This window comes from Oncorhynchus nerka, linkage group LG28 (genome assembly GCF_034236695.1).
Source record: "Oncorhynchus nerka isolate Pitt River linkage group LG28, Oner_Uvic_2.0, whole genome shotgun sequence".
NCBI classification, from domain to species: Eukaryota; Metazoa; Chordata; class Actinopteri; order Salmoniformes; family Salmonidae; genus Oncorhynchus; species Oncorhynchus nerka.
Genome location: NC_088423.1, coordinates 83,579,128 through 83,582,361, shown reverse-complemented (window position 1 = coordinate 83,582,361; position 3,234 = coordinate 83,579,128).

The following is a 3,234-nucleotide window of genomic DNA, read 5'->3' as shown; positions in this document are numbered from 1 at the left end:
GTCCGAGATACTGTTGTGAAGAAGTTTAAAGCCGGATTTGGATACAAAAAGATTTCCCAAGCTTTAAACATCCCAAGGAGCACTGTGCAAGCGATAATATTGAAATGGAAGGAGTATCAGACCACTGCAAATCTACCAAGACCTGGCCGTCCCTCTAAACTTTCAGCTCATACAAGGAGAAGACTGATCAGAGATGCAGCCAAGAGGCCCATGATCACTCTGGATGAACTGCAGAGATCTACAGCTGAGGTGGGAGACTCTGTCCATAGGACAACAATCAGTCGTATATTGCACAAATCTGGCCTTTATGGAAGAGTGGCAAGAAGAAAGCCGTTTCTTAAAGATATCCATAAAAAGTGTCATTTAAAGTTTGCCACAAGCCACCTGGGAGACACACCAAACATGTGGAAGAAGGTGCTCTGGTCAGATGAAACCAAAATTGAACGTTATGTTTGGCGTAAAAGCAACACAGCTCATCACCCTGAACACACCATCCCCACTGTCAAACATGGTGGTGGCAGCATCATGGTTTGGGCCTGCTTTTCTTCAGCAGGGACAGGGAAGATGGTTAAAATTGATGGGAAGATGGATGGAGCCAAATACAGGACCATTCTGGAAGAAAACCTGATGGAGTCTGCAAAAGACCTGAGACTGGGACGGAGATTTGTCTTCCAACAAGACAATGATCCAAAACATAAAGCAAAATCTACAATGGAATGGTTCAAAAATAAACATATCCAGGTGTTAGAATGGCCAAGTCAAAGTCCAGACCTGAATCCAATCGAGAATCTGTGGAAAGAACTGAAAACTGCTGTTCACAAATGCTCTCCATCCAACCTCACTGAGCTCGAGCTGTTTTGCAAGGAGGAATGGGAAAAAATTTCAGTCTCTCGATGTGCAAAACTGATAGAGACATACCCCAAGCGACTTACAGCTGTAATCGCAGCAAAAGGTGGCACTACAAAGTATTAACTTAAGGGGGCTGAATAATTTTGCACGCCCAATTTTTCAGTTTTTGATTCGTTAAAAAAGTTTGAAATATCCAATAAATGTCGTTCCACTTCATGATTGTGTCCCACTTGTTGTTGATTCTTCACAAAAAAATACAGTTTTATATCTTTATGTTTGAAGCCTGAAATGTGGCAAAAGGTCGCAAAGTTCAAGGGGGCCGAATACTTTCGCAAAAATCTGTATGTACACACGTAACAAAAGACAATCCCGCACAAAACAAGGGCGGGTGAAACTACTACACATAGGGAAGCTAATTAAACCAAAATACACACAGGTGAAACTAATAAGACAAAACCAACAGACAAACGAAAAAGGGATCGGTAGAGGCTAGTAGGACGGTGATGACGACCGCCGAGCACCACCCGAACAGGCAGGGGAGAGAGTGAGAGAGATAGCGAGAGAGAGAGAGAGAGAGAGAGAGAGAGAGAGAGAGAGAAATTCTCTCCCCACAGACCCCATCCTATCCTCCTTTGTCCCCAGTCAACCACATCGTCCACCTCAAAATGAGTTATCTGTACTACTACTGTCACCTGTGCAATACAGCACTACTTCCCCCAATTCTGTATTCATGAGAGAGAAAATATTATTTTCCAAAAATGTTGTTATGAATTGCAAATTTGATCCAAATCAGCCCTAGCAACTTGGTGGAGTAGACTAGGCCAGGACACTGCCTGGCGCTTATCCCTGTCCCTATATAAGCTTAGTGAAGGCAGGGAGACTGGCTTGTGGCTTCTTCCCTGCCTGCCTACCGCACTCTGACATACGTGCCCAAATTGTCATGGCGTAATTATGTAACCTAAAACCCTCCAGATTATTCAAATAGAGACGGGAAGTGTCATCTCAAGTGTGCCTGAGATGTGAGACATGTCACAGTGTGAATTCGAAATGGTTAAATAAAATCCAGACTGGGTCCCCTCTCTCTCCCCCTCTCTCCCTCTCTCTCCTCCCTCCTCCCCTCTGCCGTGGCCTAATCCAGAGGCGTAGCGTCACCACCACAGCGTCTGTGTTACCTTTGATGGACCGGATTAAAGCAAATATCCATTGCTTTGGTGGATTTCAAACAGGGCCTGAACAATGATGCCAGCCAGGGGAGAGGTAATGAGGCCTGTACTGCTCTGATACTGATGGACTGACTGACTGACTGGTAACCACTCCACAGAGTGACTTTAAATCAAACTGATTAAAAAGAAAGAGAGGGAGACAGATATTCTCCCTCCTCCCTCTCTCTTTCTTTCTCTCTCACTCTCTCTCTTATTCATTTCTCTTCACCCCTTTTCCCTCCTCTCCTCGAGTCCCCATCTCTTCCCATCTCTCATTCCCTCTTTACCTTCCTCTCTCTCTCTCTCTCAATTCAATTCAATTCAATTCAATGACCTTTATTGGCATGGGAAACATATGTTTACATTGTGAAAGCAAGTGAAATAGATAATAAGCAAAAGTCTCTCTCTCTCTCCATGTCCCTGATAGCATCCACTGTGGTGAGTGAGCCCTGTCTTAATTACTGGGCTGGTGTGTGAATGGGCCTTTCACAGGGTGTTAATGAAAAGATTTGCGCTCTCCCTTTCAGTGTATTAGTGACTCCCTCCCTCCCTCCCTGACCAGAGGGATCTGTGTGTTATTATAGAGGCTGTTGACTCTGCAGCTTTAGGCTCTAGCTCTCTTGTTGTGCTGGATGATATCTTAATTAAACATGCAAATCGCCTCATCTACCACGTTTACATCCCTCTCTGTGTGTAGCCACCGTGTAATGTCAGATGGGTTTGTGTTATATTGTCATTGCCTCGTGTAATTCTCTTGGATGAACACGTTTTAGCTTGTATTTCCCTGCTAACATTTTGATATTGAAAATCTCTACGAATTTAAATGACTACATCATCTGTGTCAGATTCCACCAAAGTTGCAGATCATCAGAGCACTTTATCATGTTCACATTGTTCCTTTGTTGTGGGATAGATCCTCTCAGGAGTTAGCTCTGCCACCACATAGTGAGGAGCAACACCATTCCATTAGTCCCGTTTCCCATTTTGACACCGCGTGCAGGTGTGTCTCTGTCACATAGACAGTGTTTGATGTAGCTGGTAGAGTGGATGTTCAGGGTAACACAGGACTGCATTGTTTCTCCATGACTATGACCCATTCAGAGCACACAGTAGATTTATGCCAGTCATCTCTCCTAGAGAGTCTACGTCAGTACTGCTGTCACCCTAGGCTTGCTTCATGGAA